The sequence below is a fragment of the Choristoneura fumiferana genome, chromosome 7 (genome assembly GCF_025370935.1).
Source record: "Choristoneura fumiferana chromosome 7, NRCan_CFum_1, whole genome shotgun sequence".
NCBI classification, from domain to species: domain Eukaryota; kingdom Metazoa; phylum Arthropoda; class Insecta; order Lepidoptera; family Tortricidae; genus Choristoneura; species Choristoneura fumiferana.
The window spans coordinates 2061307-2076568 of NC_133478.1; positions in this window are offsets into that span (position 1 = coordinate 2061307).

Consider the following 15262-nt stretch of genomic DNA (forward strand, 5'->3'; position numbering starts at 1 on the left):
AAAAATTCTTCCACTATTTAAGCTGCCACTATTGCTGATTGGTATAATTACACTCTTCTTTGGCCGAAAATGCAAAATTCTCGACAGGCATAGTACATAGAAGTAAGTAAGACAATCCAATTCGAGCTGATTAAAAAAAAAACACTAATAGTAAATCTGCATTATCTCTGATTGGACATAGGCTGCTTTTCTACAGAAGATTGCAAAATACCGCAGGATCGACGAAGTAAAATTCATCATTGGGGGTTGATTTAAAAAGATATTTTACCAATTGGACTACATTATCCCTGAATTGGCATACGCTACTTTTCTCCGGAAAAACATAAAATTCCCGCGGGATAGCAAAAGTGAATTTAACTTCAAGGTTGATTTATTTATAATTCTATACCTAACTCTACCTAAACAGTACCATGACTGGCTGACTGACAGACAATGCATAGCCAAAACTACTGGCGCTAGAGACTTGAAATTAGCATAGATGGACCTAAAGTAATACAGAGGTGCACTAGGGAAAGATTTTTAGAAAATCCCATGGAATAGGAAAATATCTCAACTTTGTTGGTTTCTTTGTTTGTTGGGTAATCTCTGAAACTACTGAGCTGATTTAAATAATTCTGTTACCAATAGAAAGCTACAATATCCCTGATGGACAGACTTCTTTTTTTTTAATGCAAAATTTCCGCATAGTAAAAATAAGTGAATTCAATTTCGGGGCATAATTTCCAAATTCTATCAATAATAGAAAGCTACAATATGTCTCTCATCGACAATTAAGAATATTAAAATAGATCATAACAGTAATTCATGTCCCGCGGGGACTTTACAATTTCTCGAGATACAATCCTATATTCTCGCCGGCAAAGAAAGGCGTAGTACTTTAACGTCTTTAACGTTTCAGCGAAACAGGGTTTCAGAGTTGGTAGGTTGATCTTTAAATTCCAAAATGTGCACCATCTGTCTAAAACAACGTCTGTATTTATATTTCCATGTAATCCTCCAAAAAATCAATCAAAACACGAAAAAAAGGATCGCGGAAAGTAAATGTATGTTAATTGTTACCCCAAATTTAACGCGAGCGAAGCCGGGCAAAAGCTAGTTAATTATAATATTTATCTAATTAGTTATCAACATTTTTTTTCACGTAACCCAACCTTTCAGACCGCCAGTGCCCTGTTGCCTGGTAAAATTAATTTTAGCGACTAAGTGACTTGATTTTGAGTCTAGGGACTCGAATTTCTAGGATGTTGGCAACACTGGCGGCTATCGTGAGCCTCGTGTGGTGAGGCAGTATGTTTAATGATGTCGGAAGAGTCGGACACAGACGAGGAATTGCTGAATTTATTAATTGTAAGAAATCGACTGCGGAAAAAAAAAGGATATGGGTACATGAAATAAATAAAAAAGGTTACAATTTGGAGAGTATCATCGACTGTGCAAAGAACTCGAAACATATGAAGATCGTTTTTTAAGTATTTTCACATGTCAAAAGCAAGTTTTGAAGAGTTACATGAAAAACTGAGTACAAGAATATTCAAACTCGATACAAATTGGAGGCCAGCAATATCTACAAAAGAAAAACTCGCAGTTTGTTTAAGGTAATTACTGTTTATTATTGAGATCAAGAATCAATATATATAAGTTTTACAATTTAAACGAAATACAATTTTACAATTAATTTAAAAAAATATTATTGGTGTTAACGAAAATCGTAACATAATTATCTACTTAAGATTAAGAGCTTGTGCACACTAGCGTTTTCCGGCGGTTTCTCGATGGAGCGGGAACGCGGCGCGCACGCGGCGGCTGCGAGCACACCGCGGTATCTCCGCGATTATTCGCCGCCTGCGCGCCGCGCGGTACGCGTGGAAGCGGCGATTAAGCCACGTATGGTCATACACGGTCGGCGTCTCCGTGGCGGCACGCTGGCGGCAAATAATCGCAGAGGTACCGCGTCGCGCACGCCGCGTGCCCGCCGCGTTCCCGCCCCGCCGAGAAACCGCCGGCAAAAACGCTAGTGTGTACAAGCTCAAAAACAGTTTTAATAGATCAAATAATGATTAATATTAATTGATCGATTGATTAATAATCATGTAATGTAATCATAATTTAAATTCACTGGAAATTGTTTTTGTGATGTCGGTAACCCCGTAAGCGGGTAAAAAGTGGGTCTGTTGAAGTTGAAGCCTCTGTATATGACAAGTCTTGGGCTAAATCATGTCGAGGTGTATTTGAAAATAAAGTATTTGTTACATTCGCTGCGTTTTCTGAATGATTCGTATTATATGTATAACTGTCCGAGGTTTCCGATATCATAGAATACGTCGGTGAGAGACGTTGCACATATTGTGGACATTGTGGTGAAGCCAGTTCATTAAGTTCTGCTTCTGAAAATAGTCGAGCTAAGTCCACTTTGAGCATAGCTTGTTTGTGGGTCGTTAATTTTTTAAATGTTTGTGCGTAACTTAGGAATAAGTAATCAATGCCGTCGTACCGTGTTTTTCTTTTTTTTTGTTAATAAAATCTATTATTATGCTATCGACGTCTGCCTCTGCAGTCTTTTTGTTCGCTGGACGGGATGTGGCCGACGGTTCGAATGGACGAGGCGATCTTGGAGTGGTTGTTACATCGGTATCGGGATTCGTATTTGTAGATGACGTTGATGGCGTAGATGGCGTAGATGGCGAAGGAGTCGAAGTATCTGAATCCGTCATTATTGGGGTTCCATTCTCTCCATAAATATTGGATTCAGTTTCTCTTGGACTTATACTGCTGTCCAAAAATGACAGCTGGGCAGCCCACATAAAGTGATTGTCTTTCTTCCACTTCCTGTCGTTCCTTTTATTTGTTTTTTATATTTCATATATGCATCTCTCATGCTCTTCCATTTCCTTTTAATAGATTCATCTGTAACAATTAATTAATGATATTAATTACATAATATTTTATTTCAGGTATTTAACGACTGGGGATTCGTTTCAAAGTTTATCCTTCTCTTTTCGTCTTGGAGGCAGTACAGTTTCGAATATAGTAAAAGAAGTATGTAAAGCAATATGGGAAACACTACAACCGGAATACATGCCCGCGCCACAGAAGATACTTGGAGGCAGTCGGAAGTCGGTTATAGGCAAATTTGGAATTTTCCCAATGGTATCGGAAGTATTGACGGCAAACACGTAAATATCAAATGCCCTCCTAATAGTGGTTCGAACTACTATTGCTACAAAAATATATTTTCTGTAGTTCTACTGGCTATAGTAGATCCATTTTACAAATTTACCACAGTTGACATTGGAAGCTATGGTCGTCATAGCGATAGCGCAATTTTTGAAAATTCAAGATTTATCAAGAATATATTCACGACAATATGTTACTTCCTCCAAAACCATTGCCTGGAATGTCTGACCCCGTACCTCACGTGTTGATAGGAGACGAAGGATTTGGATTAAAACCCTATTTGATGAGACCTTTTCCAAGAGCCGTAAGTCTACACGATTCACAAAAAAATAATTTTAACTATAGACTATGCCGCGCAAGGCGTGTTGTCGAGAATGCTTTTGGGATATTAACACACAAATGGCGCGTATATAGAAGACCGATGGAATGTACAGTTGAAACTGCAGTAGATGTGGTCAAAGCCACAACGTGCTTGCATAACTATATAATTATCAGACGTGGTAATACTGATGTAGTTCTTTCGCACGATACAGAAGCAAATACCACGACTGGACTAGCATCGATAAATCCGACAAATCGACGATCGACAAGTGAGGCCTTTGAAATTAGAGAAAAATTTGTTACGTATTTTAATAACAATTAATAAATAACATAAAATATACTTACGACTTTCATTCAATTCTTCACCAATTGCCTGCCAAACTCTTGCCTTCAACACAGCATTTTTGTAATGTTTATTTCGTGGCTCCACAAACAATTGTGTTTACGAACACATTCTATAATTTTTTCATTTATTTCCATGAGTTTCTTTGTCAGTAATTACAAGTATTACAACAGAACAAAGTATATTATCGAAGCTCGCAATACTAGCCGCTCGAGCGCTCATGACATGACTCGCGCGCGCTCGCTGTGTGTTTGTTATCGTAATGAAATGATGTAGTTACGGTTAGTACGACTAGTACGAGTAATGTAAAGTTAGGGTTGCAAGTAGATAGATGAAGATATCGATATTTATATCGGAAACTAAAAGATCGATAATCGATACTATCGACCGTTTCAACGCGATATTGTCGATAACTAGTTGTTTCCTTCGACTTCGTCTGTAAAGAATACAATTCAATTCAATATTTATTCATGAACAATACAGTGATTGTGTTTGAACTTACATAATACATGCACTTAATAATAGAATTATTATTTTTATTGGATTAGGAATTTATTGCTATCCTGCGTTAACTATATCTTAATAGTGATTTTCCAACGGCAAGGCGAGACGAGAATTGAAATTTGCATGCATTCTCGCGCGCCCGCCGCGAGTAGCCGCGGGCCGCCGCGGGCGCTGCCATACAAATTTCAATTCTCGTGTCACCTCGTCTTTTCTCTCTATGTGTTATTCCAGACGTCCAGCTCATCCCTATCCCGTGGAAATATCGGGATATTATATAAAATTAAAAGGAAAAACTTTTTTAAAAACAAGTTTTATTAGAAAACTAAAAAGGAAAAATAAATTTAAGTTACATGTACCTACTAATTAAATACTTGTCATTATAAGAAAGCGTGTGTAGATAGTTAAAGTTCTAGAGACTGAATATGGATATTTAAATTACTGGCACTTGAGGTATCCCATCTTAGGCCTCTAGGTTGGCAACGCATCTGCCTGCAATACCCCTAGTGTTGCTGATGTTTATGGGCGGTGGTGATCTCTTACCATCAGGAGACCCTCTTGCTCGTTTTCCATCCAGTCGAATAAAAAACAATATATATTTCTCCTTTTTAGTTCATTTATTTTTTCTAATAAAAGCTTGTTTTGAAAAAGGTTTTTATGGTTCCGGAGCCAAAATGGCAAAAACGCAACCCTTATAGTTTCGCCATGTCTGTCTGTCTGTCTGTCTGACCGTCTGCGGCTTTGCTCAGGGGCTATCAATGCTAGAAAGCTGTTATTTTGCACGGATATATATGTAAACTATGCTGACAAAATGGTACAATAAAAATAAAAAAATAAAATTTTTTGGCTACCTCCGATAGACGTAATGGGGGTGATTTTTTTCTCATCCAACCTATAGGGTTGGATGACTATATCCACACTATAGTGTGGCCAGTGTGGGGTATCGTTGGATAGGTCTTTTTTTCGTTTCAGTAATTTGTTTGCGAAATATTCAACTTTAAACTTGGGAGATTCCGTATAAAATACGAAATCCTTAGAAAAATATTACTTCAATTTTGTCGTAATGGCTACGGAACCCCTATTTTGGGCGTGTCCGATAGGCTCTTGGTCGGTTTTTTTCTTTTAATTTTGTTTTTAACTGTTTAGAGGGTCGCATATTCACCCCGACCAAAGTACTCATCAAGACGAATCAAACGAGCCCCAACTCGATGCGGTTGCGTTATTTAATTACCGGATTCCTATGGTTACCTTCCAGCTCCATCATCAGATCAGCTTCATGACATAATAATAATGCATTGTCATCCGATTTACACATGCATGCTAAATTTCAGCTCAATCGGATGCCGGCAAGTGGGCCAAATTTAACTTGCAAGTTTTGGTAAAAAAAAAAACATTTTAATAAAAAGCTTTTTTTTGTGACTGTACTTTTTGTTGACAGTCTTGCAACCACACAAACTACATTTGCATACCATATTTCAAGTCGATGCTATTAACCGTTGAAGAGTTCCGTGCTGCGGAGACGATCCTGGCTGAACTACCAGGATGTCACTACCAGATTATTGTATTGTTACACAATTTACATAAGTATTCCAAATTTCAAGTCAATCTGACTACTGGAAGTGGTCAAAATATACTTGCAGAATTTGACTACAGACGGACAGACAGACAACGGGACAGGTGAAACTAAATAAAAGGTTGTAAAAAGTAGCCTTTATGTTATTCCAGCTATCTACGTACCAAATGCCATTGAAATGCTGTTTTAGTGTGAAGGAGTAACAAACAACACACACACACACACACACACACACACACACACACACGCACACAAACTTTCGCATTTATAATATTTACTTATATATAGTATTGTCAATTTAATTAGCTGTACATGGCTGACAATTATATTTTTATTAGAAAGTTAACAGTGTGGATTTTACTTTATTATTTAAATTTATGTAATGGTTAAGTTACAGAAATAGCGTATCTTTAACTTCCCTTAAAAAAAAGCCTGGGTGCCGGTAGCCCAGTAACACACTGTAGATAGGCAATGCTAATATATCAATACTGTGGAGTCAAAGTTATCGATACTATCAAAAATTCGATATATCGTTGCAACCCTACCTGTCAAAGGACGCCGCGTGCGACGGTAAAGCCATAAATCGCACGCGGCATCCTTTGACAGAGGCGGCGCGTGTCAAAGCGGCGGCGCGATACAAACACCGGCCATTTGCCGCTCGGCACGGCTGCCAAATTAGGGGTTTTCCCCTCAAATTTAGGGGGTAAATAACTGGGATGGGGTATTTTTAAGGATTTTTGGGAAGTTTTGCTTTTTATATTTATTTTGTATTTCTTATATTTCACATTATTTCTTGATATTTGCACGGATATATAATGAAAACTATCCCGACAAAATGATACTTGTACAATGAAAGATAAAAAAAAAAAACATTTAAGGGTACCTCCCATAGACGTAAAGTAGAGATTTTTTGTATGTAAGTAAGCCGATGGGTGGAAAATTAAATAAAAACTGGATGGTAAGTATATCAAACTTACAATCCTGCCTGATGTCATTATACGACATGTTGCTGTGTGTGTAATCATTCACTTCAATTCTTGTGGCACTACCTATACTAACATGTTTTAGGGGGATTTCCAATTAATTATAGCAATTTTATTGGTTTTTAACTTAAGCTTTAGGGATAAATATTTTGAGAGTTGGTAACACTGCGCTCGGCCTCGCGCTGTTTGTGACGACGGGCGACGGCGCGGGCCGCGCACGACGCGCACGACCCGCGCCCGCGCCCGCGTTCTGTGTGAAGGCTTCCATATACCGCCATGCAAATACGCCCGTCGCGGGCCCGCGCACGACCCGCGCCCGCTCTCTGTGTGTGTTGCCCTTAATGGAGCTGACCACTTGCTACCAACTTGGTTTAGCTCTGATGCTTTTTTGAGCTCCGCACGCGAAGAGTGGAACCATTGAACGCAATTGAAAACGCAAAAAATGAGCGAAGCGAGTTTTTAGGGTTCCGGAGCCAAATGGCAAAAACTGAACCCTTATAGTTTCGCCATGTCTGTCTGTCCGTCCGCGGCTTTGCTCAGGGACTATCAATGCCAGAAAGCCGTAATTTTGCACGAATATGTATGTAAACTATGCCGACAAAATGGTATAACAAAAATAAAAAAAAAATTTTTTTTTAGTGTGCCCCCCATAGACGTAAAGTGGGGGTGTTTTTTTTTTCCTCATCCAACCTTGTAGTGTGGAGTATCGTTGGATAGGTCTTTTAAAATCATTAGGGGGTTGCTAAAACGATTTTTCGATTCAGTGTTTTTTTTGCAAAATATTCAACTGTAAAGTGCAATTTTAAAATCGGGAAATGTGCCGAAACTGCCAAAAAAACCTCAAAGCAACATTATAAACTCACTTGGGATTTAGACTTGTGTTGGGACAATACAAATTAAAATGCGAAAATGACGTACTTTTTACGAAATATGATCCACGTAAAAAGGCAGTTTCCAAACATGCGCATTGTGATGTATAAATACTTATTTATTTATTTGTATTTTGATTTTACAAATGAAACTCAAATGCTCTCTTATTTTCTTTGTAGTACCTATAGATTCCTCAAGCCAGTTATAATTATATATGAAACTAGAAGATTGTCTAATCTAATAAAATAATCCATGAATGCGCTATTTGCTCTGTAGCGAGTCATAATTTCCCGCGGGAAAGTTCAGCTGAAGCGCTTATAAAGTATTCCGGGACTTTTTCTTATTTTTTGTGATTAGTTACTTCATCATCATCATCAGTCACCGGCTCCGGCAATCGGCTGGGCAGCGTTCGGGAAACTTCGCAGTGTCTTATCCGCTTAGAACTAAGGTTACCGATATAGCCCGAAGAATTGCGAAACTGAAGTGGCAGTGGGTGGGGCACATTGCTCGCGACTGATGGCCGATGGGGTCAGAAGGTTCTCGAATGGCGTCCGCGGACCGGAAGACGAGCTGTCGGTAGGCCTCCAACAAAATGGACCTGGTTAATATCGCGGGATGGATGCGGAAGGCACAAGACCGGTCTGAATGGAAAGCCTTGGGGGAGGCCTATGTCCAGCAGTGGTCATTTTTCGGCTGACATGATCCGATCAGCCACCGGACGCCCACTGTTGGACATAGGCCTCCTTGAATAATTAGTTAGCCGTAAATATATCTACCCGTAAAAGCGTGGTAGCCTAGTGGGGTGAGGGTGACCTATGGCCTTTTAAGCCGCATTGGGTATTATGGTAAAGGAAAATGTCGTAAGAAAACCTGCACAAACGCGAAGCACTTCAAAGGTGCGTGTGAAGTTCCCAATCCGCATTGGTTCCGTGAGGTAACTACGGCCCAAGTCCTCCCATTCTGAGAGGAGGCCTGTGTGCCCAGCAGTGGGACGTATATAGGCTGGGATGATGAGTGTGTAGATCATGCTTTACAATCGCATATTCACTTATAATGTAGTCGCATAAGCATTTCATTTCAAGCAGTACCTATAAGACTCTATAAGATCACAATTTAGGTATTTCGAGGCGTTTACCTTTTCTTGCCCGAATTTAATTTTCCCGAATTTCACTTGCCATACCAGCGTTTGCCATAAAATATATAGAACCGTGCTGTATTCAGGATTTTTTAAAATGTCATCATATAAAATACAGTAGGTTAGGTTCGGTTAGTTTAATATCAACTATGAAGAAATTACTATTTCAGAAATAAACTACTTTATGGCAAATCTAAATTCTAGAAAACGATACATTCGGGCATATGAAATTCGGGCAAACGATAGAGAACCATTTCGAGGAAATATCAGATTTTCATTTAAAAGAGGAAATTTATAGGTACTTATAGGTAGTGCCCCACTCTCTTGGAGTTGAATTGAAGTGAATGATTACACACTTAGCTATAATTATGAAGAACTGGTTGCTTGGGTTGCATAAAAGGAGAATGAATTAATCATTTAATTCACACATTCATTGTGTTAATGTCAAAATCCCGCTGTCATACACTGCACCTTCTTGTGTGCGTGACTCTGGTGGCACTACCTTTATATTGATTTAATATTAATAAATAATAAATAAGTATAATGCGACACCTGACACCAATTGACCTAGTCCCAAACTAAGCAAAGCTTGTACTATGGATACTAGGCAACGGATAAACAAACTTATATAGATAAATACATACTTAAATACATAATTTTATTTAATATTAACGGGGTAAAGCTAAGATAGATAGACTTAGAGGTATACGTCTACTTTAGATAATAACTTACGGCTTAATGTGTGACAGACAGGGCTGAACTCTAATTGAATGTTCTAGAAAAAGGTGATGCCTCTCGTTAAAATTGAATTAAGTGGCATGAAAGCTTTCTCCGCCTCAGACTTTTACTAACGATAGCTGGCACCCAGCTGTCACTTTTTGCTAATGGCATAAAATTGGGTACACTACCTAAATACGAAAAACTAAATTTCGAAAGTCGGAATCACGAATTTCAAAATACCGATTTTTATAATTACAATACAATACAATACAAAGACTCTTTATTGTACACCAGACACAGTAAGCGATACAGAAAACAGATACACAGAGAAAAAATTACAAGGTAAGCAATAGGCGGCCTTATCGCTTAAGAGCGATCTCTTCCAGGCAACCTTTATAATTCCGAATGTTTTAATTTTTTATTTTTTCGCTGACCATTAACATGCACTTCACCTTACTTTTACGGACGTTTTTTGAGAAAAATGATAAATTAGGCACAATTACAATACAATACAGTGACACTTTATTGAACACCACATAGGTTTAGGTTTAAAGAAATTTATTATCAACAAAGACATAATTGTCACTTACGTGATAACATCATTTAACTTAAAACAATTTTAATGGATGTTCGTCGCCGCGTTCATTGAACATAAGTAGTACTTACATAATAAATCTCACAAACAGATAAGTAGGTAGGTAACGTACTCACTTCACGCATTTGTATCAGCGATGATATGTTTCGCTAACTGTAGTTTAAATGCGTGAAATGAGCTTACATTTTTAACATAGGTAGTTAATACCGTGTCTTTTGTCTGGTTTTGCGTTCTGTTTGTTTTCATTATTGTTATTATTTTTATTTAAATTATTTTACTTTCTATTTGTTTCTTTTTAGATTTACTTTTGAATTTATGTCGCCTTCCGTGAAGTCGCCAAGCGGTCTCAGCGGAAGACCAGCGTTGGCCTCTACGGCCAACACTATGCTGAGCCGAGACCGTTTCGCGATTTCGCAAATACTGTCGTTAATATTTATTTTATGGTTGTTTTATTTTGTGTACTTACTTATAATATGTATTTTCGAATTAGCGAATAAACGTTTCTATTTCTATTTCTATTTCTATTTAATACACTATTCAGCAAAACAATACATAGCAATCGTTAGCAACAATCTGCCTTATCGCTACGGAGGAGCGAGCTCTTTTAGGCAACAGTGCCTGCATTCCATTAGGTTGTAATCTGTAGTAATAATTGCTTTAGACAAATAAATAAATAGTTTTTTTTTTTTATTCGACTGGATGGCAATCGAGCAAGTGGGTCTCCTGATGGTAAGAGATCACCACCGCCCATAAACATCTGCAACACCAGGGGTATTGCGAACGCGTTGCCAACCTAGAGGTCTAAGATGGGATACCTCACGTGCCAGTAATTTCACCGGCTGTCTCACTCTCCACGCCGAAACACAACAGTGCAAGCACTACTGCTTCACGGCAGGATTAGCGAAACCTGAAATTCCAGTACGGCATTTTCCGAAAGCATACCTCCATTGTTTACTTTTGTTTACAAAACCTTGGCTCGACCCCGTGAATATTGAAGTAATGTAACTACGTTTCCTGGAAAAACGCGGTGTAGTGATATTTTGTCTCTGAGCTACTTCTCCCTGCAATACGGCAATGACCCGTAAAGTCGTAAAAACTAGCGGTCAACGGCCTCGGGGACATGTCTGAGGTAAATCATTGTTTCTCTTGTGAAAGCTGAAATATATCTACTATATTTAACGTGGTTCTAAATCTTTTATTTTATATATATATAGATTATTTTTCGTAATGGCGGGCGGGCGGCTTCGACATGTATGTATGTGTATGTCTATATTACTTAGGTCCTTTGTGGCCTAAACGAACGGCTGGACGACGGTTCCAACATATGACGTGTCATTAGTTTCGTTAAAGCTGTCGGGTCGGAGTGACATTGGGTACCTCCATAATATTTCAAAATGGTGTCCGAGAAAAAGAATATGGAGGGTTTTCTTAAATTGTTGTAGACATCATCATCATCATCATCTTAGCTGTAGGACGTCCACTGTTGGACATAGGCCTCCCCCATAGACCTCCAGTCGCTTCGCTTGGCAGCGGCCTGCGTCCACCGTGAACCCGCGGCTTTAACCAGGTCATCCGTCCATCTCGTTGGTGGACGTCCTACGCTGCGGTTGCCGATCCGCGGTCTCCATTCGAGAACCTTTCGTCACCAACGGCCTTCTGTTCTCCGTGCTATATTATGGCCTGCGCATTGCCACTTCAACGAGCTAATTCGCTTGGCTGTATGTTGGTGACCCTTGTTCTTCTACGTATCTCCTCATCTCTGGTTATTGCAGTATGGTTAACAAATGAAAGTTAATAATTAACACATTCCAAATGTTTTATAATAAAACTTTTCACAGAAAAATAAAAAAAATAAAAAATCCCGACTGCCTTAAAAAACTTAAAATAAAAATTAAAAAGGAAAATGAATCTAGTAGTCTAAAAATCGTTAAGTAAATCAACAGTCGGGTCCTATTGCTGGGAATTTTTGAAGCTGGTCATGATTTTGAAGTTTAGTTCCTTGCGATAATTTTTAGCTATTTTTCATCAAAATCGATACAGCAGTTTTTGAAATTTTAAACTTTGAAATGACAATGTCGGGGGGTTTTACAAATTTTTCTAAGTTGGTTAAACTATCAATCAAGTGACCTGTTTCGAACCCCTCCAATTGACAAGATTTCATATTTCTAAGACTATAATTAAATTTGATTCGTTCTCGGTATTCTGTTTGGAAAGAGAAAGACTCTGATAGTTTTAAAACTTCACTACGATTATTAATTAATTTATTTAATTTTTTTAAGATGTGCTTATTCTAAAAGGGCATAACTCCAAAACTACCACACAATAGATCCATTACTTGTCTAGTCTCTATTTAAAAAAAAAGATCACGTAAATCTGACATAGGCGTTGTCAAAATTATGACAGCTCCTTTTTCTGTTGATAAAGGCAAAAGAAACATATCTATTCTGTGGTAATTTTGGCAAATTCAGTTTTTTTTTGTATTTTTTTTAAATATGAAATAAATTATAATTAATATCTTCCCATATTCAGGAGGCAAAACTCTTTCGATTCCTGTAGTAATTTACGGGTGTTAAAAAAATGAAATCTTGTCAATTATACTTCAGGAATCCGGAGGGGCTACTAAGAAACTCGCAAGTCGAAGTTCGTATCGCACCGTCCCTTTCACTCGCGTAGTAAATGACATAAGCGTCAGCGGGACGGCAACATACGAAGTTCGAGTTTTGCACTTCGTGGTATAGGGCCAGCAGGGCTACTACGAAACTCGAAACTCGAAATTTTTGTCGTGCGGTCCCTCTGACACTTGTCCTATTTAACACGAGAGCGAGAGGGACGGTACGATACGAACTTCGAGTTTCGTAGTAGCCCTGCTGGCGAAGTGCAAAATTCAAACTTCGTATCTTGCCGGCCCACTCACGCTTATATCATTTAATACGAGAGCGAGAAGGATAGTACGATACGAATTTTGAATTTCATAGTAGCCCCTCTGAAACGAAGTCACGGAACGACCACAGTGGCCTACAGAACAACTCTTAAATAAACTAACCGTAAAAGATTACAATCGGAAACTTTTTGAAGCGAAGGAAGTATGTCCATTGTCCTGAAGTTGTGAGCGAGTACATAATTTCCTCTTTAACTCTGTCCGAGAACTGCATAGTTAGTTATTCCACTGAATTCTAGAATTGTGTAGGCGAATTGCGCCAGTTCCTTGTAGGTAGTTGATTTTATTAAATTTAAAATATTAATAGGAAGAAAATAAGTCTAGTGGTCTAGAGATCTCTGTCAAGTAGCTCATTTAAACTGATGTCCTCTCCCAGAGGCACAAATTTGTGCCCAAATTCCTTTGATCCTGTTATCCTGGGAGATGACAGATTAAAGTCCAACAGTCGGGACCCATTACCGATAATTTTTGAGGTGGTTACGATTTAAATAGGTCCCGACTGTTGAACTTCAAATTAGCCACTTAACAGAGTTCTCTAGACCACTAAACTTATTTTCTTCCCTTTAGATTTTAAGGCAGTCGGGTTTTATGATTTTTTAAATTTGATGTTTTATTTTATACTTTTTTGATATTTCTGTGAAAATGGTAGGTTAAAAGTATTAAAACATATATATTTTTTAGAATGGGCTAATTATTAGCTTTTATATGATATCCATATTGTTACAATACAAAATAAATTTTTATTCCTCCGCCATATTTTATTTGTCAGACGCTATATTGAAATATTATATACTCTGTGTCACTCCGTGTGTTCAAATCCGTCAAGTCGTTTACGCTGCAGCGAGGACCAAAGATATGGACTACATACATAACATAAGCTCAAAAAACATAATCCTCCTTCGGCCAGTCGGGTAAAAGTCGGGGATTCCTAAAACATAATTAGTCTGTCAGTAAGATTTAAAAAAAATTGCATACCTATCGTATTTTTTATTTTGCCAATAAACAAAAAAATTAAAACGTAAATACCTAGGCCGCAAACGGCGATTTTACATAATTATTTTTTTATACTACCAACGCTTTCGGAAAGACCATAATTGGCATAAATAATGCCCCGCAAGAAACTTGTACTGAAACCTGAAACACAAAAAACCCGTTAAAGTTCTGTGTAACGCCTTACGGAGACTCATCGATATATTCTTCAAACTACGAGTAATTGTAACGTTCCGTTATCTTTTTAAATAATTCACCATTATTTTGGCGATGATAAACACAGTAATTCGTCTCCTTGAAAATCTATAAAACCGAAAGAATCCATCCATTAAAGTAACTTTAATGTCATCATTACGAAACTCCGTTACTGTAATCTTTAACGGCTCCCTTGAACGACTGGCCATTATTAAGATGATTTTAAAGGAACTTTTACATCGCGCTTAATGCTCACTTAATATTTAAGTGGGAACTTTTCACTTTGCCCGAATTTGGAGTTTAGTTATAACCTGCTAAGTAGCGCTCGGGCTATATTTTATGTGCACGCTTTTTAGAATTCTGTAACTCAAAAAAATTACCCTTATAGGGACGCTGTTTTGCAATACCTACTGAGTCATAACCTACTATCATTTTGCAATACAATGTCAACTGTTTTCTAAGGGTTGACATTGTATTGCCCATTAATCGGGGTTGACACACTATTGTGTAACAGCGTACAATTTAGGATCACTTCGTTGTGTGTCCGCTTGTCTCTCAATTCACAATTATTTTTTGGGCGAACGACTCGCTAGACCAATATCAACTATGGGCCGGATAACCCCTAACCCAGTCTTTCCAAAAGTGGGTGATAACGCCCTGTTGTGGGTGCTGGAGCCCTAGATGGGAGTGGTAAGGGGCCAGAAAAAAAAAATGAGGTTTTTTAAGGTGAAAAAAATGGGGGGCGCTAAAAAATAACTGATTTTCAAAGTGAGCGTAAAACGAAATAAGTTTGGAAACCTCTGCAAACCTAATACGCTTGTACGTTGTCAATAGTTTTGTTAGAATTTTGTTTCAAATAAAAAAAACTCATTAAGTAATTTTATATAATAATCAATAAGTAGGCATATGATGTAGGTTTGATTT